This window comes from Lissotriton vulgaris, chromosome 3_1, assembly GCF_964263255.1.
Source record: "Lissotriton vulgaris chromosome 3_1, aLisVul1.2, whole genome shotgun sequence".
Lineage (NCBI taxonomy): Eukaryota > Metazoa > Chordata > Amphibia > Caudata > Salamandridae > Lissotriton > Lissotriton vulgaris.
This window is the reverse complement of record NC_141689.1, coordinates 827,283,984-827,308,684: the sequence shown is the minus strand read 5'-3', so window position 1 is coordinate 827,308,684 and position 24,701 is coordinate 827,283,984.

The following is a 24,701-nucleotide window of genomic DNA, read 5'->3' as shown; positions in this document are numbered from 1 at the left end:
AATACCACCCAGTTTTTTTCCATTCATTTATCACTTGATCACATTAGATGTAACATCTGTCACCCCACTTGCAGCTCTGAAAATAACATAAGCACATATTAAAGTCCACTCATTTGCAAAGGAAGGCGCAAGGACGTTGGAAGTTAAAAGGAAAACACCCTGGTGGAAATGCGCCAATCAGGCTCCGAGGCACTACACAGCCGGACGCGGGAAACGGTGCCAGCGGTCATCCAGGGAACATTCTATCCCCAGACCGGCTCCTCGCTCATCGGTACAAAGTAATTCCAAACAAAACTCCGACCAATGGCAAGAGAGGCCGAGAACAGACCACAGCAGCTCAGTTAATTGAAAACTTCAGTGGGCTGAAGTGCGAAGCGCGGCAGGGCGGGCTGATTGGGCCTTGTTTGTGTGGTGTGTGACAGGTTGTTTTTGTGTTTTTGCATCTCGTGCAGAGAGAAAGGGGAGTGGGGAAAGGAGAACATGAAAAATGTCGGTGGTTAAATGCATGCGGAGAGAATAATTGCACAACCCAGGCCGTTGTTTGTCCCTGTTTTGCTTGGAGAGCTGAGCAAAACAGTGTCTGCTGACCGGTGTTCCCGCTCTCGGGATACCAAGGAAGCCGGTTTATTTCTAGCACAGGCTCCTCGCACAACAAGCCCGGCGCGCTTACATAAGACATACGTATTTTACAATATGTCCTTTCGCAGGTGCACGCTTGCAATGTTTATTTGCACTTTTCTGTGCTCTCTGATTTCAGGCGCTAGGTAGCACAGAGGCAGAAAGCACCAGGCTGTGCCTGCTGCGGTGCCCAGAATGGAATGGGCAACCCAATTGTTTTTCTCCATGTTTACATCTCAGAGTCTGTTTACAACGTGCGAGCTGCTGTACATTGAGCCAGGCCGTGATTAGCGTGTGTCTGGGCGGTGTTTGCATGAACTCTACTCTGATAACATGCTCGGAGGTACATGTTTGCCTCTTTTCGGAGAAGGGTCTGTTGACACTAGTTTAATTGCCAGCTGCGTGCTGCATTCACAGCCCATGACGCTCATCGCACCACAGCAAACTGCAAACATGTGCAACAGCCCTAGGTGCACTGCGCGTAACCGGAAGCTTCTCCCGAGATCTGAAAAGTGCCCGTCGCTGTTCATGTTCTGAAAGTCTTTGAAAACCTGGCTGTTTAGTCATTAGAAATGGTAGCTAGCCACTGAATCTTGTCATTTAGCACCAGCACTCCTCCGGGCATTCGTTGCGCTTTACAAATCTAAAAATCAATCATTAAATCAAAATCAAGGTGGCGCACACCCCAAAGGTGAATCCTGCACATTGGGTCCCTTATTTATGAGGCCTTGCGTCAGTTTTGCGCCGCCGGTGCGTCACTTTTTGTGACGCACCAGCGGTGTAAAAAATGCGCCTCGTTGCGCCATATTTAAAAAGTGACGCATCTAGGTAGATGCGTCACTTTTTAAACCCCTGCGCCACATTATACCTGCGTCAGGTATAATGTATGCAGAGGGGGCGTTCCCCCGCAAAAAGCCTCGTAATAGTGACGCAGTGAAATCTATGAGATTTCACTGCGTCACTTTTAGGACACTGTTGCGTCAAAATCTTGCACCTGCCTCACAGCAGGCGTAAGACTGACGCAAGCCCTTTCACATGGGGCTTTCCCCATGTGAAAGGACGCATTGTTGGAGTTGCGTCACGTTTGTGACACACTCCAGCAATGCGTCACTTTTGCGCTTACAGATACGTCAGAAATACTGACGTATCTGTAACTCCTTGCGACATGATGCGTCATATATTAAATATGACGCATCAGGAATGTCGTAAGGAGTGCGCAGTGAAAAGTGACGCATCGCTGTTTTCACGCAGCGATGCGTCACTTTTCATAAATGAGGCCCTGGGTGTGCCTGACAGGCACATGCTGTAATGCAAGGGTGAAAGGAAAACATATGCTCAAGGAACCCCAAAACTGCGGGGGAGGGTGGCATGAAAAACAGAGATCGCGTGATTGTCAGCCCATTGCCCTCAAGTGCATGCGTTTGTTGCAGAGATCTGTGGCAACCTGCTGGTCACAGGTGTGAGTCATTACAAAATAGCTTAAAGTGTTAATGCACAAGCTGCAGAGCTCCGTGTAAGTCTGTATGCAGGTAAGATAGCTCAATTAGTCAATACATTTATTACAGATGTGGAACAAGAAGGAAGTGCACCGAAAAGAGTAATGTAAGTCCATAGTGCTTTCTTCAAAAGTATTCTTTATTTTAAATCACAAAACCAGCCAACGTGTTTCGGTCCCAAGCATGAAACTGTGGCACTTCATCAGAGCTTAATAAGGTAAGGTTCTAATGCGCCAATTAGAATACTTCACAAAAAGTGGAATTCTCTACTTCCGATTGTAGTATATTTCAATTATAACAGTTTCACACCTTGATAAGTGTGAGGAATCTCCTCCTTCAGTTAGGTTCAATATTTATTACAGATGTGATTGCGTAACCTGTAAGCCACATTTTCCAGTCCTGGTAAAATAGCTCAGTGCTGCAGCCAGCTATGTGAAATTTGAAAAAGCACAAGTTTTCCCTTTTTAAAGCTCATAAAATATATAAGGTTAGCAGATAACTCTGTGCCACTGGGACAGAAATATTCTACTTTTTGACTTCCTTTTACCAATCATTTACCAGTTATTGATTTGCCATATCAACCACACAATCCATCATCTGCTGCATAATGTGCAGATTTTTACAACAACAAAAAAGTTTTCTATCTTCAAACGGTTCAAAAGTTAAAACACAGCAACACGTGTTGCAATGCAGTGGAACGCCCTTTGCAAAAGTTGACTGGTCACCTTTCTGTAGTTTAATACTGTGTTTGAGTGTTAAACTGGTGATACTGAGTTGCAGCTTATCAGCAGCGGCCCTTGCAGGTAAGAGCAGTGGGGCAGTGGGGCAGGGGGGATTTGACAGACAACCACCTGGCCCCATCGCTGTTCCCTGCACAGGCTGCTGCTGCAACTAATGCACAGACAGTGTTAAAAAAAATGTAAATGACAAATTAATGAAGTAATACTATCCCAAAATGTGCCGCATAATGCCATATAATTTGACTTTTCTTGATGCATAATTTACTCATTCATGCCACATAAATTGGCCCTTCCCTGCCGCATCATTCCAGTGCCCTTGCCCTTATAAATTGGGTAGCTTTGAGATGGGTAGTAATTAACACCAAAAATTTAGGTACAAATAAGAGCATCGTTTTTTTGCATGCTATACAAGTACTCAATATTGTTGTAATAACACACACTTACATAATTTACAAACAAATAATTCTTAAGAAAGTGAAGCACTTAACAAGTTGACTAACTTGTGTTGTGATATTCCAAGTTGTATCTTTGATCCCCCGATGGTCTACTGAGTCTGTAAAGAGATGTGGCTGTACCCAGCTCGGTTGCCGTTTATTGCTGACACTTCAGCCAGGTCACAACTAGAAAAACAAGCATTTACAATGCAATGGTCTCGGCAATATTAGAGGTAGAGCTATTGGCATTGCTCATTATTTTTTATTTTTTTTGTATCCCTAAATAAATGGCATTGTCATTTATATTGGCAATAGATTATTTGCTTCCATATGCGAGACCTATTGCATTAGCAGAGAGAGAGTGAGGTAGTGAGATAGAGAGAGTGAGGTAGTGAGATAGAGAGAGAGTGAGGTGGTGAAATAGAGAGAGAGTGAGGTAGTGAGAGAGAGAGTGAGGTAGATAGAGAGTGAGGTAGATAGAGAGTGAGGTAGTGAGAAACCGAGAGAGTCAGGTAGTGAAAGAGTGAGGTAGTGAGGGAGAGGGATGTTCTGAGGTAGTGAGATAGAAACAGAGAGTGAGGTTGTGATGTAGTGAGATAGAGAGAGAGTGAGGTAGTGAAAGGGAGTAAAAGTGAGTTAGAATAGTCGGGGAATAGATGGCAGGGAAGCAATGGACGAAGTTGGGGGGAAAGATGAGGGAGCAACAAGGAGTGCATGGGTGCGGTGTGTGTTTAGAGGAGGGGAGCATTGAAGCAGGACACGAGAGAAAGAAATCACAAGTCTTTCCAGACTTTCCAGAAACCAATCAAATCTATCCCATTTTGTGTTGAATTTCTAGAAAAGGCGTCAACGATGGTAACAGAGTACTAGGGCACATAGAGATGAATAAACCAATCCTGATTCAGACTGGAAACTCCCAAACCTATCCCTGTAACGTATACTAAGAGTCTGACGAGTACGAACGAGCTACCAGAAGCTGTAGCAGTAAGCAAAATGTGTGAGTGCATACCAGATCCGGAGGGCAATCGCAATGGGACCAACTCTTTGCTAATTCTGAAACTGTGATTGAAAATGCAAATGATAGTAGGGGTTCATTGTGGATGCTAAATAGAACAAACACTGACAGTAATAGGCGGTCTCAATGCACGTCACCCTCGGAGAGCAGTGAGCAGTGCAGCGACTGCACCAGTGTACAATGACACACCATCCTGCTCGGAGCACCGCCCGCCACTGGGTCCCCCCAAGGGGGACATGGCTGCGCCTCTCAGGGCTGCTCACCTTAACAAGCCACACAAAAACAAAATCCAAACCTTTATGAGAGCAATGTTAGAGTCGTCACTCCATTAAAATGCTCATTTTATACTAACGCAAAATAATTGTGACTATTAGAAACATATATGGATCTACATTCTATGATTCATTATAGTATGTGAATCTAAGCACACATTATGGTTTCGAGTTTCATAAGCATATTCCCTTATGTGCCATATTGCGCATCACTGCGGACATTTTGTTCACCACCATATCATTAAAGTTGTTGATAGTTAGACATTTGGAGTATAGAACGCTGTACAGGGCATACCTTTTTCGTTTCAACGGCAACATGAGTTTTTTTAACTTCCGGTGAAGAGGACTACTGCTTAGGACGCAAACTATATCAAACTACTGTAAACTCAGATAGTAAATTATTGTTTTAAGAAGGTGTTGTAATAAATCCGAGCTGTTTATGCTTACCAACACAATCTATTGTTCCCGTATTTTTTCAGCGACTACAGATCAATTGTTCACGATCAGAACTAGAAGAATATATCTACTGTGGATTCTTAAGTACCTCGTCTGTGTTTAAAGTACTCGGAGCTATTGGTGAATGTCATAGGGCACATAGAGATGAATAAACCAATCCTGATTCAGACTGGAAACACCCAAACCTATCCCTGTAACGTATACTAAGAGTCTGACGAGTATGAACGAGCTACCAGAAGCTGTAGCAGTAAGCAAAATGTGTGAGTGCATACCAGATCCGGAAGGCAATCGCAATGGGACCAACTCTTTGCTAATTCTGAAACTGCGATCGAAAATGCAAATCATAGTAGGGGTTCATTGTGGATGCTAAATAGAACAAACACTGACAGTAATAGGCGGTCTCAATGCACGTCACCCTCGGAGAGCAGTGAGCAGTGCAGCGACTGCACCAGTGTACAATGACACACCATCCTGCTCGGAGCACCGCTCGCCACTGGGTCCCCCCAAGGGGGACATGGCTGCGCCTCAGGTCACAACATAATTTTAAGGAGGCGGGAGGGAGGGGTGGGGGCCGGGGAGCGGCAGAGCACTATGGAGGAGAGCTGCGGGGGGGGGGAGGCGAGAGCGCGACGGAAGAGGGAAGGGGGAGGCGAGCGGAGCCGGGAGGTCACAACATCATTTTAAGGAGGCGGGAGGGAGGAGTGGGGGTCAGGGAGCGGCAGAGCACGACGGAGGAGAGCTGCAGCAGAGGGAAGGGGGGGGAGAGGCGAGAGCGCGACGGAGGAGGGCAGAGGGAGGAATACATTTAAAAAAAAAAAGAAACTTACCTGACTGCCGGTGTCCGCGTCAGAGCAGAGGAAGCGGCTCCAGTGTGGGTGGAAGGCGGCAGCGTCACCATGTATCCTACTAGCGGACAGACACGAACAGCGGGAGGGGGCGGGAACAGCGGGAGGGGCCGGAGGGAGGACAGCGGGAGCCACGAACAGCGGGAGGGGGGACAGCGGGAGCCACGAACAGCGAGACCATCCTCATAGGAAGAGAAACCAAATAATGGCCGACGGAAGGTTCCAAATTTTTTGGATTTGGGGGCGTGTTTGGTGGGCGTGGCTAAAAAGTGGAAAGAAGAACACCGAACACACCTCCAAATCCGAAAAGGACGGAGCCTATTTGGAGTGACGGCTCTCTCCTCCAATGCCTCCATTTAGGAAGCCAGCCAATGGGAGAGAGCCAAAATTAGAGGCGGGATGAAGAGCCCCTCTAAGAAACATAAGATCTCGCTACGTCCGGTTCGGACGAACCGGATAGTACCTCGACCTAACAAGGAGGTACTAAGGAGGGACTACTAAGCCTATTCACGAATCCAAAGCAACCATTCAGAAAGGACAGTAACAGGATCATGCCTCGCAGAGCAGCGCATGCGCTGCCCAGGCTTGACCTAAAAAGGAATTCATGAAACGAGGCACTATATGTCTAGGGTACCTTGACAGGGAGGAAAGAGGCCCCCAATCTCATAAAGCCTATCTTTAGGGTGCAGTTCTGTTCAGCATTGAATGAAGTCAATGTGCCAAAGCTGCTGCACACAGGGCTTTAAGTAAGATGAAAAAAGTGGAAGAACTCCCAATGGGGCATGGCATGGCCTATGTAATTGACAGTGCTGCTTAAACATTTTAGCTAAAATTCTATGCTTTGCATGGTGTGTCGCACAACTGGTATTTCACTGCCTCTCTATTTTACTGCATCCATATACAATACAACTACTGACATACCCCGGAAATAAGCCAGGACTATTGGCTTTGAAAACAGTTGTTAGTTGCATAGGATAAACAACCATGACATTGTTGTATACAACGTTGAAAATTCTTCAGTTTTGAAATGATGAGACTGTGAAATAACTAAAACGAGTGTCTTTGAAGTTACATCAAAGGCCTGTGAAGGGTGGTACGGCGGCCAAGTTGAAAGACTTTTTTTTCACTCCGATTGTGAGTGCAAAATTTGAGAGCCCGATAGGGACCCGTTTCAGCACCTGCGTTTTTCGAACTGCGGGTGCTGCGCACCGACAGGACCTGACCCACTTAAAGACCTGTTGCACATGCAACAGTGTTGGCACCTTGCATAATAGGACGCAGTTTGATTCAGAGAAACTGGCCACTGGACCAAGCTCTTGGCACAAAAATAACCAACTGGACTGGAACCTGGCCTTTTCCAGCTCTAGCCCTGCCCTGGCCTGTTACCTTTCTGTTAACACCTCCTTTAGTGTTCTTTTGTTCAGCACGTGTCCTCTGCTGGCAGCGGCCAGTAGCTGATGAAGCTCATCTCAAGGCACTCAAATTGCATAAAGTGGCAAATACTATAATGAGAGATTCAATGATCACTGACACTGAGCAACCCCCAAAAATGGGCCGGTCAGGTGACAATCTTCTTCCCAACATGTACAACAGATGAGTGTGCCGGTACAACGTAATAGCGATTGACCATTACTGTAGGACATGCCACAAACGCAATTGTCTCTTGGGCCTAAATATCTGCTCGTCATTAGGCCTTGGCGGAATTCACGGAGTTCTTTATACAAAAAAACCTCTGCCATGCTTTGCGGAGTTGGATTGAGGTAATTCACGCTGCTCACGTTGATTTTTAGTGATGGGAGTTTGCCCTACACTATAAAATCAAAGTGAAATGCACCACACGCAGGAGGGCGCAGCTTCATTCTGCTGCTCGAGCAGATGTTCTACTGCAGCGGCAGCTTCCTCAAAACAAGCGTCAGGTTTCTCAACATGAGGGGTAGCAACCCGCCACAACTGCCCACATTGGGAAATCTCACCGGGAGGTGGTCTAGGGCTGGATTTTCCTCGCCCGTGCTTGCCAACTTAACGTTGGGGAGCCACGAGAGTGGAAAAGCTCAGCTCTGAGTTTTTCAGATCTTCACGCTGTACGCAGAGCACAGAGTGGAAAAAACTTAGCAAACTCCGCAAGCAGAGCGGAATTTTACGCCCAGGTCTGTTCGTCATTACTCAATTCAAAGGTACTCTTCTTATAGGGCAGGGAAAGATGAAATGTAGAGGAGCGTCTGTGTCCTGCAGAGTGCACAAGTGTCTCAGCGGCAGGCATTCCACCCACATAGCACTTCAAATAAATAAATAGTGGGCAGTAGTGTACTGCTGAAGTGTAGCTTTAATAGTAACATTGTATGAGGCTCTTTCTACCCTTTTCACATTGGGCCCCAGGTTCAAATATTCAAATGTTCACACACGTCTAGCAGTGGGTTTAAAAACATAGGATTTTGTGCATGATGGATGGAGTAGCTTGCAGATTTTTACACCGACTAATTGTGTAAGAACTTTTGGAAAATGTTGTGCATCCTTTCAAATAAAACCACAAACAACTTCTTTGAAAGAAAACAACATACAACTAGATAAAAGTACACAAAGTACATGCTCGGTGCCAAGTGAAGCTGCCAATTACTGCAGGCGGCCCTGAGATGACTGGAGGTTGGTAACAGTTTCTTAATTATCAGTGGAATTAAAAGATTTTTACACTAAAAAACAATTTGCAAATAGTATTTAAAGATCATGGAACACCCCTCCTTTTTGTTTTAACATCATCGAGTAGAATGCATTGAACAGTACAATTACCAGAATGCCTGCAAAGCCTGCATCCCTGTTTCATAAAGGACAAGCTAACAATCCTGAAACTGCAGATGTGCTGCCAAAACCTGCAATGAGCGATCTGTCCCATTATATTTTTAAAATATGGGCTGTGATACCCTTTGAGTGTTTCCTAGATTGTTTTTATTGGTGTGCTTATCTGTAATGACTTTTGTTTTTGGTTTCTGTGCAAAACTGAGTTATCTTTTTCTTGTAATAAAGTGCACATTATGCAGCGCACCCTAGATTCCTGCCTGAGAGTTTACACATTGTTTGCTATGCCAGGAATCTCTCCCCTGCCATACTATAAGTGAAAACATTAACCTGCCAATGTTATAGGCAAAACATTTTAAACAGCAGTAATAATTAAAATAACAATGATGATGTCAGAGCTGCCAATGTATAAGCATGTTTACTGTATGAGGAGGGGGAGGGGCGTTACAGGAACGACCTTTGAACCGAGAACTGCTTGTGTGGTTCTTCTTACCCCCGACACCCCCCCCCCCCCCACCCCGCCCCAAAAAAAAACTTCTCAGTCTGCCGCCAATGTCCTAGGGTATTTTGAAACCCTGCAATGAACACTGGCTCCAAACTGGAGCTGGGACCCTACTCCATGCAGGGCTTTCCCCTCCACCGTGTGATTCTCTGTGATGTGCACGGTGGCATCCCTGTGCGTTGGCAGGCCTGTCACGTGGAAATAAGTAGGGAAAAGGGCACAAGATAATAACAAATATGACACTCGATTGCCCCTGCAACCAGCGTGCCTTGGTTTAACACTGAACTTTGGCACAGTAGGAATGTGCCCTTCTAGCCAGCCACGGGGAACTGAACACCAATCACATCATCCCAGAAAACATCTCCCAGTAACCATGAGTCAGCACAAAGCACAAGGGCAAACCCTTGCCAGAGTCTTGTGGATTTACACGAGCAAAGACACTTGTGACCATGAGAGTGTTTCCTGTCATGTGGGTGTAAATAGCTACAGTATCAGGTACAACACAGACAGGGCTGGCATCATCAGGGACAAATGACAAACATATGCACCAACAGCTTGCAAATGCATTCTTGCACAGAACCTATAGAAGATGCAGGTCCCCGATTCACAAAAGGGTTCTGTGCACACTTAGAGGGCTGCCTTTAAAGCCTTTAAAGGGCATCTGGCACCATCTTGCCAGCTGAGAACCAAGTTCATGCACTGGAGAGTAAGGGATCAGGGTGCTAATATCCACCAACCCTATGGTCACTGTGAAGTTTAGGTCCAGCAGAGCCAGGTATGGAGGGGGAAGCTTTGCCAATCACCAGTGGCGGCTCCTCCACTATGGCCGAGGAGCGTCGGCCAACTGCTTTCAAGCAGTACGTGAAGGGGAAAAATAACATGATAATAACTTTCAGTTATTATCATGTTTTGTTTCCTTTGCGGGCGGTGGTAGGGGCTGCTCACGGAGCAGGGCAGGGTGTCGGAGTGGTTTGCCCACTCAAGTTTGCATTGACTCTTTGGTCGTCCCTCTCGGCCACCTAAAGCAGTCATGCGCACTTTCCCCTTCTCCATGCAGGCTGCATTACAGCCTGCATGGAGAACAAGCCCAGGCTCCCATTCCCGGGTTGAGCATCCAACCAGGATGCTCACAGCCAATAACAGCGCTGTGATTGGTCAGTGGGGCCTGTCTGTGCTTCCTAGAGAAGAGCAGGAGATGGGGCAAGTGCAGTATGTCTAGCAGGTGTTCTTCCTCATCTTCTTCTACTTTATTGATTAATTGTGGATAGTGGAATGGAGGATCAGCTAAACTCCTAATGATTTGGGCTTATCCCTAATGTGACTTACTTGATACTTCAATTTTTTTCTCGTTAACCTTTTATGCTTCTGACCTGTGGGTCTTTACGCTGCTTGGTGATGTCCTTTTGCCAGTTCAAGACTGGCTTTCCGGAAATCATAGGCCAGATTCAGAATTTGATAGCGAGGGTATGCCGTTGTGGCGGAGTGCCCGCTCCACAAATGCTCAGTCCACCCGCCCAGTTCAGGCTAAATTAGTACTAAATTTAAATCTCCATTATGTGATTGTAAGACACACAATACAAAATCTAGGTCCTGAGTATAAGTGCCTTGGTAAACTTCGATTCCTTTCCAAAGGCCTGTTAACTCAGGGATTATAATGATAAGTGTTGCAGTGTTTTCCACTCCAAGAAATTACTGTGTGCAATAAAGTACGATCCTCACTTTACATTTCATCAGGTCATTTTTTTCAGGTTTTCCTTTCACAATGAGTTTCATAGGTAAAAAAACCGTGGTAATGATCGGGGCATTTGGACTTTGGTACAGTGGGGGACAAAAAACATGATGTGCACCAATTTTGCAGGCTCCTCCCAGGATAGGCTATTATTGTCACACCTGTAAATTCTGATAATCTAGGTGTCAGATTTTATCATGTGCCATATTTATCGTACAGAGCAGCCGGCCGCTTGTAAAACCGCCCGCCAGACTCCAACCACAGCGGGTGGGAAACGGAGTAAGAGCACTGAGCGGGGCTTCAGCGATTTACACGAAAAAATAATTTTCAAAGAATATTGAAAGTCTGTGGACCACCCCTCCAATTTGCAGTAATAACATTGAATAGAATATATTGAATACTTCAAGCACCAGAACGCCTGGGGAAACTTGCAGCTGTTCTTCATAAAGGACAAGGTAATAATCCTAAAACTGACCACTGCAGATGTGCTGATAACCTACAATGAGCGAGGAAAAGCGATTGGCAGAATTAGAACAGGAGGTCCTTGAAAATGGCAATACTATGGCAGCTGATAACTTGAAGGTAGCACTTGAAGAGTACCATGAGATCGCAGAAAGTGAGATAAAACACTTGGGGAAGTATGCAGTGGCTAGGACATACGGGGAGGGAGAGTGACTGGCGGCTTTGCTGCACGGCAGGAGGGAGGCGGGGAATGTGATGGAAATGCGAGCTGCAGATGGGGAACTACTGACTGACCCTACAGAGATAGCAGGAAGATTTAGCCAATATTACTGAGGATTGTACCGCACTAGAACGAGATCAGATGCAGCAGTAGATTTCGAATAGCTAGAGGATATTCAGATGCCATGGTTATCTAATGGGCATAGGGAGCATTTAATGAAACCATTAGACGCCAACGAGGTGCTTTTGGCACTCAATGCAATGTGAGTGGGGAGTGCCCCTGGGCTGGGCGGCTTCACTGTAGCATTTTTTAAAGAATTCAAGGAGTTACTTATCCCACACCTGATCACTCTATTTGAGGAGATGGGTGAGGATGGGGTGATGCCACCCTCAATGAGAGAAGCACTTATTGTCACTCTATTAAAACCAGGTAAACCTCCGGACGAATGTTCGTCCTTTAGGCCCTTATTGCTTCTGAATGTTGAATGTAAACTCTTTACGAAGATATTGCCTAATCAACTTGCCCCGCTTGAACCATTAATGGTGGGCAGAGAACAGTTGGGTTTTGTCCCGGAGCGCAACTTGTCATACAATCTGAGAACGGTGTTTGGTGCGATATAACACGTTAAGCCTGAGGTTAAAGCAGCAGCTGTCTTTCTGGATGCAGAAAAGGCCTTTGATTCCGTGGAATGAAAGTTCATGTATACTGTACTGAGATGTAAGGGGGTAGGGGAAATTTTCCTTAGGCTGGTGGAAGTGCTGTACTGCTCTCCTGCTGCTCGGGTATGAGTTGGCGACATAGTCACAGCCCCTATTAGAATATCGAGAGGCACTCAGCAGGATTACTTGCTGTCCCCATTGCTTTACGCCTTAGTGGCTCAGCCCCTTGCATGTGCTTTAAGAAAATATCTCGGCCATAGGGAGATTAGTTTTACCAAATATAACCTCTTTGTGTCGGCATACCCGGATGACACGCTGTTGTATATCAGGGATCCAGAGACCAACCTGACCACAATCCCAGATGAGGTTGTGCAGTACGGGGAACTGTCTGGACTTAAAATCAACTGGGATAAGTCGACAATCTTTCCTTTATCTCCAGCTATGGTGCCTGTTGGCCTGGACTACCCCCTACAGTGGTCCTCAGACTCTGTCAGTTATTTAGGCATACAAGTACATATGGACTAAGGCCTGGTTCTCAGCGAAAACTATTGCAAAGCAATCGCTAGACTAGAGAAAGAAGTGCATAGGTGGATCCACCTTCCCTTATCCTTATTAGGATGCATATCCTTAATGAAAATGGTGGTACTTCCCAGATTTGTATTTTTATTTTTGAATATCCCGATCGTTCTACCTGGGCACATCTTTAAAACAATTTGCTCTCTCTTAGTGAGATTGGCTTGGGTAGAGAAACAGATGTGCGTCACGTGGGAAGTTCTCACACTGCCCTACTCTATGGAAGGACTGGGGGTTCCAGATCTGGAGTTATATTATAGAGCTGTGTGGGACTCACATGCTTTTCACTGGATCGACGAGGAAATGTGTCCTCTTCATCTACTAATTGAAAAGGTGGCGGCCGCACCTGATCCACTTTCACTATTACTGTTTCGGGGCCCCCTCGGAAGGACTGGTGTCCTGGACTCTGTTAACTCGGTGGTGCATGCTTGGCCAAATCTGATGAAGAGGCAGTTAGGCACGATTCTTTATTCTCCCCTGACCTCAATTGAGGGGTGTCATTGGCTGCCGATAAGTGGAGAAAGTGGGGTAGTACAGGCTCTTGCGACATTTGATATCACCAGTATAGGTAACTTGTTCTCTGAGGGCAAGGCCTGTGAATGGGCTGAGTTCGATATTGGAGGGTGCGAAAATAAAACTCTCGGTCGATTTCAATTCTAGAGAGTGAGACACCCGTTGTGCAAATTGGCATGTCGGAGCCCCCGAGCTGGGGGCATTCTCTCACCTACTGCTCTCTACTACCCCCAGAGGTATTGTTCCTATTGTCTAAGATATAATGCAGGATTATAGAAGAAATCTCTATACTAAGGCTAGATTGGAATGGAGACTTATCTGGGGGTGGCACTTGAGGACATTGTCTGGCGGTTTTGCTGCAAGGGTACACAACACATATCCCTTAACGACAGGCATTGCTTGATCCATTTTAAATATCTCAATAGAGTCTATCATACGCCGGTATGGCTATTTAGTTATGGCCTACGGGATTCTGCAGACTGTGAGAGATGTGGGGCTGGCTCGGCAGGGTTTCTACATCTTGCCTGGATGTGCCTGGTGATAGCGAAGTTCTGGGAACAGATCTTTCAAACATTGAATGAAATCACTGGTCTTTTGCTGGTGATGGACCCACTTTTGGCATTGCTGGGGTATACTGGGGAGCTGCAGAAAGAGGTGCGAAAGCTCATAGGCATGGAATTGTTGCTTGCCTGCGCCTACAGTTACTGACTGGACTAAAGATATGGTGTATGCAGAGATCTAGCCTGGGACCAGGGTTCAATTCCCCGTCTCGGCAGGTTTTGGGCTCAAAATTCCACGGACCTGATAATTCTCGCCTCAATGCCTATTCTAATCATGGAGTCCCACTCTGCAACTCTGGGCAATAGCTTGCTTAATCTCCACAACGGCCCCACAGGATGCCTGGCCTTCACCCTGGGGGTGCCCAGGAGTGGACGCCTCACAGGGAAAGCTAGGACGGGTTCTACAGCGGTATTCGTACAAGCGCCTTGAGACCCTTGCGGGTGAGTAGTGCGCTATACAAGTATCAATTTACAATTACAATTTTATAATTTACAATTGTATAATGACCTGTTACCACCTCAGAGCCGCCCTACGAGCTTCTGGGTACTGTACCAGGACTACTTAGTTGACAAAGAAACAGGGAAGGGCGAGGGCGCAGGCTCTATTTAAATACGAAAAATTGGATGATGCTGTGCAAGAATAAATGAGGTCCTTTTCATTTATTGAACTGGTATGTAATGCAATGCCAGTGAAGGTTAATAATATGCTGTGAGTGGGCCGCGAGAGGTGGACCTTGGGCCTGTAATGCAGTTGTACATTGGAGGAGATGTCATATATTTGTATCACAAGAGGCGAGATCGCTCTGTAATTGTTCATGATGTGTGTACACTGTGAGTTGCATATAGTCACTGTATTTATATGCTTTTTTCTTTTAAATAAAAATTATCCCTAAAAAAAAAAAAAAGAACAACTGCTTCTTACTTGGCTCTGCGACAAGTGTGTCTTGGTTTAAACAATAAACTGTGGTAGGATAGGAAGGTGCCTTTTCACCAGCCAATTACATCATCCGAGAATAACATCTCCCAAGAAACGTGAGTCACCAAATGTCACACGGCCAAAAAAAACATTTCCACAGTCTTGTGAATTTACGAGAGCAAAGACACTTGTGACTATGTGAGTGTTTCCTGTCATGTGAAAGTAAATAACTACATTAGCAAGTACGATAAAGGCCCAGCTAGTTTCATCAAGAATAAATCACAAATATATTCACTAACATGGTGCAAATCTATTCTTTGCACAGAACGTTCAGGTCCCCGATTCACAAAAGGGCCTTGTGTATATTCGAGGTCAGGCTTTAAAGGGCATGTGGCTAGCATCTTGCCTGCTGTGAAGCCAGGATATCCACTGGAGCATTGAGGGGCCAGGATGCCAATGCCCACTGCCCCTAAGGTCACTGTCAAGATTAGGTCCAGCAGAGCCAGGTATGGAGGGGAAAGCGGTGGCAGTGATGTTTGAGGTGCCAGGAATGGGGAGGCTACCAAGAGGAAGAGCCACAGTGTCAAAAAAGAAATGAGCAAGTGTTGAAAAGCTGCTTTTACCACATCACATGATAGCACGTGAGGTGATGAAAAACTAGCAGCTTTTCACAAATAGCATGTTCTTCCAGGTGACTACCTAGATTCTGGAATACAAGTTACTAGTAAATCAACGCATTTTATACAGCTCATACGTAGAGTTGTTTTACTACGCTGATTTGCTCTTTTTTACATCTGACCATAGCCAAGAACTGTTTTTTACACCCAGACGTACATTCATATATACATGCAATAGATTTCAGTCCGCCCTCTACATTTATTAGACTATTGTATTTTCATGCACATTTTGCTTCTTCCCACTGTAGCGTACAATGTGGAATAATGGGACAACCCCATTCAGCCACTATCAGTGATGGCATTTTGCATGTGCATAATGTGCACATCAACCCATAAAGCAGGCGCCTTCAGTCCCAGGGATTGGTGGGTCAATGGGTATTTTTTTAAAATAAATATTACTTTTTTTAGGTCAACAATTCAAGACCTCTTGTATATACTTTAGTATATACTTCTGTTGTGGGCTTAAAGGCACCCCCAATCTTTTCATTTGTTTGTTTCAGTGTCCTTTAAAAATCCCTGCTTGCCAGTGGTTAGTCCTGCCTCTTTGTCGCTCCTTTTTCTCTTTTATTTATTACATAGGAGCTTGGACCAAGTACTGTATCATTACACTTTGCCTGCTTATCTGTTGTTTGGGGAATACACTTTGGCTGCTTATCTGTTGTTTGGGGAACAATTTTTTTATTTCTTTCCTGCTTGTGTTACACCGTTGGTGGTGGTCTGCTTTGATGCCCCTATTTTATTGCATCTTTGCTTTTCCCTTTGTGTAAGAGCACACCACACAAGCTCCAACTGTAGTTTCTGTAAACATGGCTATAAATCTTGTGTAACTTTGGCCCCTCTTTGTTTTAGCACTCCATCTACTGTTTCAATGGTCTCAACTTCACCTCCTGCGGCTCGTCGCTCAGTCCTTCTCTCCCCTTGCTCTGGAGAACTGCTGTTCCCTACCAGGGCCGGACTGGGAACCACACCCGGCCCTGGCAAAGTGCTCGGGCGTCGCCCATACCCCCCCCCCTCCCCCACCCCCCCCAGTGGGAAGAATAATGACTTCGGGACAAACAAAAATGTTACACTTGGGGCACATTATATTCAAGGCATGAAAAGGGACCTCCATGTCGCCGTTCTTCATGAGAAATATTTTCTACAATTGCATAGTTCTAATTTAGAACATAATTAGTAGAGCGGATACCAGGGTGCTAAATAAAACTATCAAAACAATTCAGCTTCAAAAGGCTTGAAATGTAGACTCATTAAAAGACTGGATATGTTGGCCAAAATCCGTGGAACAGCATTGTTTTGATTTGATTCCTTTCTGCTCACACCCATAATGTTAGATTGGGCCTATACCTCTTCAGGGCAACTGCCATCACAAGTGGAGTACCCCAGGGAAGGTGCTGTCACCTTTGCTATTCATTTGTGAAAATGTCCCTCATGGCAGACATCTACGATTCCTGCAGGACTGAATTAGAAATGTGCTCAGATTGACACAGACTACCACCTTAGACTTGAAGACGACCCTTGCAACGTTCTCGGATTGTGCTACTGCGTGTCTCATATTTACCTGTGCATACAACGTCATTGGCTTCTGTTGACTCCCTCTAAGCCAAACTAAGAAAAAGGACGCTGTATTAAATGCTTTAACGCTTAAACAACACCTTTAAGTACAGGCAAGGATATCACTTTAAAAATCTCTTATAAGGTCCAAAGGTTGCTTGCCTCCCTGATCTGGGGAGCGGGTCCCCACAGGGTAGCATTGACCATGCTGTATCTGCCTAGGGATCAAGGGGGTCTAGGAGCACCGTCATTTGAAGCATACTTCCTGGCAGAACAGTAACAGTGGTTGTCATACTGGACAGCCGAACGACATATAGGAGAGACTGTTACAGATGAGGGGCGGCTACCTCTTCCAGCTATTCGGAGAATGCTCATGCCCAGCACCAGACCGAAACATACTTACCCCCTACAGGTGTCCATAACCTGCTCGTGCATGTTGAGAATACACTGTATGCCCCAAGACCAACCTCTATACTCTCCCCTACTTCCATTAGTGGGGCTCCCCTGAAAGGACGAATACAACAACGCCCGAACCCTTCAGGTATGGACAGAGCACTCCATCACCGAAGTGAAGTCCATCTTTGACGATGGACGGTTACTAATGTTTGACCAAATAGTGGTAGACCACGGCCTCCCTCCAGGCCAATTCCTGCTATATAGGCAACTCTTAGACAGTAGTCGTCAATTCTGAAATTAACCCCTGACGTATCCGGTAGTGCACAACCTCCCACAAATGGGGGTGGGTCGACATCTAGTTACCTGGCTCTATTAGGTTATCAGGGAACTACTTCTTAAACCACTTCACACATTACGACAGACATGGGAGAACGAGGTGGGACGGCCATTCAACGATAAGGGATGGGAGAAGGCACTAGAGTACCCCAAAAAGGTTTCCAGGAATGCGCAATTCAAAAACATTCAATTTAATATTCTTCACAAGCGTACCTCACACACCAACACCTACATCGTTTTTACCCAGACACCCACTATGCATGTCCCGGATGTCAGGCTCCCGAAGCTGACTTTAAACACATTTTCTGGGATTGTCCCACTGTTCAACAGTATTGGAACAAAATCCACCAGACACTCCAAGAGACGACACACATCACAGACATCTCTACATTCGAAGTGTGCACCCTTGGGATATTCCGCAGGTGGAGATCCGAAAAGGTGCAGGGTCGCTTTGCATCTCTAGCTATCCTTCTGGTGAAAAAGGGACTGGCCATGTATTGGTGGGCCCTGGAGGGGCCCCCTGGAGGTAGCCTAGGTCGGTGGGGGCAGTGCGAAAATGGGGTGCAGCCGAAGAAGAGCTGTTGCGAGATGAGGAAGTGAAGAGAACAACCAAACACTCCATCTCGCTGGAGTGGGCACAGATATTACACCAATTTAAACACAAAACCACACTAGCGGAAGCGCCTGAGGCTTCTCCGCCCCAGACACCACACGCATCCCCAACAGGATCGACAGCAGTACACAATAGTCTGAGCCCAAGGACCTAAGATGGTCGCCCTACCCGCGCCAACCCAGTAGGCCCCGAACACTGAACCAAGACTGCCCATAACTGCCAGAGACGGACCCTCCCATGTATGCATGAGCACAGGGTGGTGTCACACTACGACCAGCCACATTTCAGATTTCAGCAATAAATATCCCTGCCGCCTCTCCCTTACAGCTTCCCTAGTTCACCCCCTCAAGTTTGAAGAAAATACTATCCATCAGCAGTTCCATAGCTGGTGATCATCAACAGGGAATGTATCCCTTACCTATTACACTGCATATCGCCCATGCATCAGTATGGTGATAAGCATACCTCCGGACTCCCGCGAACTGCGCCCAACCAGGGTATTGCACATGTCTGTTAAAATATTCGGACCTACCAAATAGGTAGCACCCAGTCTATAACACCGAGAATTGTCACTTGTGCACTGTATGAACAGTTATTGCAAACTTGATCATCAGTAGATGTTTACTTCTTTGTCCGTATTACGAACACGTATCGCTCTATTATGACTCTACTATGCCAATCTGCTATGTATGATGTTAAAAACCAATAAACAAATTTTATTTTAAAAAATACGGTCCAAAAGGCGAGACCTACTGGCTATGCCAATGCTGGTTTATATAGATTACTACTGCCAGGCAGATTCCCAAACTCTGCTACGAGGCCTTTGTTGCCACTTGCAGTGAGCTGCATCATGCAAGGGCACTGTAAGTGCCAGCCATCTGGGAAACAGTCTTTCAAAACCATTCCAAGGTAGGCACCTGGAGGTGTGTAACAAATAGATCACACTTTTCTGTTTGTGCCACAGCGCACCTTTTAACAGTTGTGCCGGGGACAAACAAGGACAGTGCACCCAATTATGATAAATGTGCTGCCCTCTGGGCAGCAAACTCCTTCTGCCCTAAGGCAGCGCACTCAGTAAAATACAGAGCGGCTTCTTCAAAGCCATTTCCTGCTTTTCTTTGCAGGCAGCATCCTGACTGCACTTTAGAGAGGGGAGAGAGATCCCCTAACAGGCAGCTGCAGTGAGTGACTCGACCTACCTGCAGGGGAATGTCTGGTCTCCTCAGCAGGGGGCCTCCCCAAGGTCGCACTGAGAGTGTGCCACCTGTTTGTGGCGCACTGACAGTGCATCTCCTAAGGGCACATTTGCCTCTGTGCCCAGGTCCATAATACGGTGCAGGAGCAGAGTCAAAGTGAGTCCCGTAGCACAATGCAAATGAGGGGACGCCCTCTGAAGATATCGCTGGTGCTATACATGCTCCAGCTCTATCAGTATTACAGAAGGGACCACACAGCCATTTGCGACCCCTTCTGCAATACCAAAGTGTCCCTGGGCTGCACAAAGCATGTGCACATGCTCTGTGTCATTAATATGGACACGAACGAGCCACCATCTTGGAATGATTTTGAAAGGCTAAATTTAAAATGGCTAACGCTTGCATTGTCGTTGTATACATAAGCATGCGGAGCCATAAGCAGACAATTTTGAAAGGTTTTTGCAAGCCATTATTACAAAAACATTAAAAGATGGCCACCCATGCATGCACATGCATAAGCATTTGTGCAAAAACTAATGGAGGCCATCTCGGACTCCCTGTTACACCTTTTACAATTCGCCACTGAATGAATATCTCCATCTCTCTCCCTTTTAACACTAAAGGACAATTCTTTGTGTTAAATTGTTTCATGGACTAAATTAGTCAATTGTGTTCAATAAATACACTTATCACATATGAATTCAACCTCACCAAAGCCCTTGAGTGGGCTGGCACCCTGCACTCTCTCTACTCGAAATGGATCATTCATTTGTGAGCCACCTTTCAACATCAGACCTCCTTTGGCTAGCATTGAACTGGGACCATACACCCCAGTCCAGTGTGCTGTGAGTGTGATCCGTGGTACACTGTATCCAATCTGATCTCCAGAATCTAGGATTCAGAACATTTCATAGACAGTACCTGCCTCGAAACTTCAAAACCACTGGAATGTCTCCTGCCAACTGCAGCCCCGGACCACAACCAAGAAACCTTAGAGACTGCAAAGACAGAAAGGTAAAAACAGCAACATCAGAAAACAATATCAATGTTAAAGGAGCCACTGACCTGGGGTGGCCCCATAACCCTAAGTGATCATGTAAGTCAGTGTTCTCTGTGTTACAATAAGCAGGTTAGGCGCCTCTGGTGGGCATTTTCTATCCTCACATTGTGCAAATCAGAATACATTTAAAAAGGCCTTCTAAAACATCCTTATCCTATGTCTTACATCAGTTTACTGGGTACTCTTATCAAAGTCCAAGGCAGCTAGGGCATTAGTTGTGGTGAGGCCTACATGGAAAGTGTTAAGTAAGACATGTGAGGTTCGGAGGCATGCTCTGGATATGGTGAGGTGAACTGGTAGCTGTATGTAAACATTGATGTTGCAGAAGACTGTGAACACAGACTCAGATGAGGGTGACGATACCTATCATTTTGGAGTGGTGTGTGTCTTAGAATTGTGGGCTTGGAAAAAAACAGGTTTTGAAAGCTCTCCAGATGTCATATTTTTGTAAATTTTCTTAAACTCTCAGGAATTGAGTTCCATAAACTGTGAAGATGCTTCTAGGAATTTTTCAAGAGAGAAGCACAGTGGTCTAATACGATAACAGGTACAGGGTTTTTGCTGAAGAAAGAGTTGCCCAAAGTCGTCAAAAGGTCCATTTGTGATGCTCATTCCATTAAATGTAATATTCCTAGCAACATGCAGTCAATATTGTCACTGACTAGGCCATTGATATTAGGTCAGCGTGGAGTTTGCGGAGTTCTGCTATGCAAAACTCCTCGAAGTGACCAAAAAATTCTGCCATGCTACGTGGAGTTCCGCAAGCAGCAGAGTGCATTAGGTAACGCCGTTCGCGCTGCTTTTTCAGCGCTGAGTGTTTTTCCCACGCTGGAAAATCAGCATGATCACCACCATGCACAGAGCAAGACGGAGCTGCTTCTTTGCTGCTCAAGTACATTTTCTACTCGAGTGGCAGCTTCCTCAACGCGAGCGGAAGATTTCTCAATGCTAACGGTAGCGGCCATCAGCGACCTCCTGCGCTGAGAAATCTTGCTGGGAGGTGGTCTGTAGTAAGATTTTTATCACTTGCGCTCGCCTACTTAATGTGTGCGAGTGAGGAAACATCTAGGAGCAGAGTTTTTCGGAAGCCTGCGCACTACGCGGAGTGGGAAAAAACTGCAACTCCGCAAGCAGAGCGGAATTTCATGCCTAGGCCTAGATGAAATGGGAGTTTTGGTATCTCATTTTAAGGAATATTCGCGCAGATGCCTTTTGGATTCCTTGAAATGTGCTCATTACATGGAGAGGCACACCACGGTATGCACTGTTGGCATAATTTAAACAAGATATAGCTAAAGAATTGTGGCTGTACTACTATCACTCTAAGGTTACTTATGAGGTTTAAGGACTTTGGTATTGGGTCACATTCTTTTGGCCAAATGTGACAAGTAATAGTTGGTTCATTTCCCCTATACTAGTATCTGAGGTCCTGATTTGAAGTTTGGTGGATGGCTTGCTCCTTGGCAAACGGGACAGATATCCCGTTCACAGGTTTACAAGTGCATTATATCCTATAAGTACATGTCTGCCAACCTCTAAACCAGGCCTCAGTTTTCAACATGTTCACTTTGAGGTAGTTAGTTAGCACCCAGTGGCCAACCACTTTGAGGCACTTGTTTTAGGCATAGCATGAAGATCTGGTGGATTGTTAATCTTCAGTATGATTTGCTTGTCGTCCGAATAACTCTAGCTGTTGAAGCTGAAGAGGGGCAAAGAAGAACATCAACTAGGAAATGAGTGAAGGTGGAGTGTTGGTTGTGGAGCAGGATGTTGTTGAGGAAAAAGGGAAAAGGTAATCCTGTCTGGATATGCCCCTGCCCGTATTTTTCAATTTTCTCTTACAATCTAGTGTTATGAACAGTAGCAAAGGCACATGAAAGGGCTAGTGACAGATGTCCCGCAACCCCATTTGAGTCCGTTGTATTCTTGATGTCTTCCCAAAAGACAATCTGTACAGTTTCCGAGCTACAACCAAGATGGAGTTCAATTTAAATATGTGAATTGGCAGTTTTTCATGATTAATGCTGATAAATGACTGACACCAGATCTTTCATTAAGTCTACCAGAGAACCTTCCATTAGATATTGACCAATTTAGAGGGATATTTTGGATTACAGTTTGGTTTCTTTAGGAAGGGTTTGCTATATGAGGTATTTTTGTTTCTTTGGGAATAGTCCTGATACCAAAGAGTTCTTGATGATAGCTGTAGCCACAAAAGCTGCTGTACAATTAAGGAGAATGCTATTTTAGCACGTGGAGGATTTGAGTTTGCTGGTGATCCTGGTGAGTAATACACATAGGCGCTGTTTGAGAAATCATCTGTAGATGGGGAGGCACAACTGCATTTCAGCAGGAGGCTGTAATTGGGGCGTTGCGCTGTCAGGCAATGTGCATCCACCACTAGCTGTCCCATTCACAACACATCCCGCTACACCACTCGCAGAACAACCTGCTCTCTGTTACCCGCTGGAGGTGGAGCAAGTGCATTATGTATAGAATCTTCTTCTAATAGGTTGCTTACACTCCTAGCTGATTTGGACTTCATGCAACTTTATGTTTCACATTTTTTTCTTGTCTGGAGAATCTTTCAGGCTTCTGACCTGGGAGACTTGATGCTGGTTAGTAACCTCCTGTTGACAGTTCAGATGTGACTTTCACTGGCTTAGTTAAACCATGGGGCTTAATTTAGACTTTGGTAGAGGGTATACTCATTCACAATGGCAATCGAGTATTGACGTCACCAAACTCTTGGTCCACTTGCCTAATTAAGGGATGGGCAGACCAGCAGTATACCAATGATGAAGCCTACCCCGACTCTGTTGCTGACATACTCCTCTGACAGCTCGATGGAGTACGTGCACTCGGAGGCAGGCCATCCGACCATTACCCCAGTTTAGAGTGAGGATTAGATGGCTATTTCCTGCTGTCCATCACCGACAGATTCTGGCATTGGGGACAGTGTAAATAGAAAATGACCCCCACTTCATGGTATAAAACTTTCCTGGTGGGAAAATCTTTCAAAAGTTAGGGATAAGCGTCCAAAACACCCAACACTAACTATTAAATGCCTTTTTATGAACCTCCGTAGTGGTGGTCCATACAAATCCCTAGCCAGGTCGGCTGTGAAATTTAAATTTGGTGTGCAGGGTAAACTGGGCATAAACTCCTCCACCACCCTGACTGTCTTTACTCCCCCCACTAAATTCTAAGTCAGGTAAAAGTGTACGAATTCATTAGTTTTTACTTAATGTGGGCTATTACCTTAAAGCCATAAGTGCCTTCTGCAGGAAAACATTTGTTTCTATTGTTCAATCTGTCCTGGTACTTGCATGTTTCTGTGTCATGATAGCTGTGCACATAGTGGGCAGGAGTTCCCTTTGGCAGACCCAAGACAGCCATGGAGTCTCTTGCACCCACATACTAACAAGGCAAAGTTTAACATTCAAGAGTGCGCTTGCTTGACTATTACCTTGAGGACGTGTGAAAGGTAACCCAGAAGACAACTACAGACTCTGAGTCAAAAGATTTTCGCTTCACCCCCTTGCAATCAAATTGCTCTGGTCAATGCCGGGTAGGACTCAGACAGCAACTTCAGTACAGGTATACAGATCAAGTACAGAGAGCAACTATACATTTTATTTTTATTTATTTATTAATTAATTTTTTCTTCAAAAAAGAAACTAAAACTTTCCTAATGAGCAAATTCCTCCAATAACTCTCCTTTGTCACGCATACCGCCTTTTGTCATGGCTTTTGTTTCTGTGCATAATCTACTGTACTGCTTGGACCCTTTCCGTGTACCAATTCTCACTCCCTCAAATGTTCTGCCGGTTCTCTCTGCCCTTTCCTATCATATCTCCCCTCTTATACAACTGCTGGTTTTCTCTTTTTATCGCTGACATGTCGCTCTGCCGATTATCGTACTGTTCTGATTATTGTACATAACTCTGGCTTTTGTCCTAATGTAGTCAATTCCCTAATCCCCATCCTTGTGTTTTGCCTGTGCCTAATCTGTACGTAAAGTGTACTCCCTGTAAAGGGCTCTGATACCCTCATGGGTCATGTTCGTGCT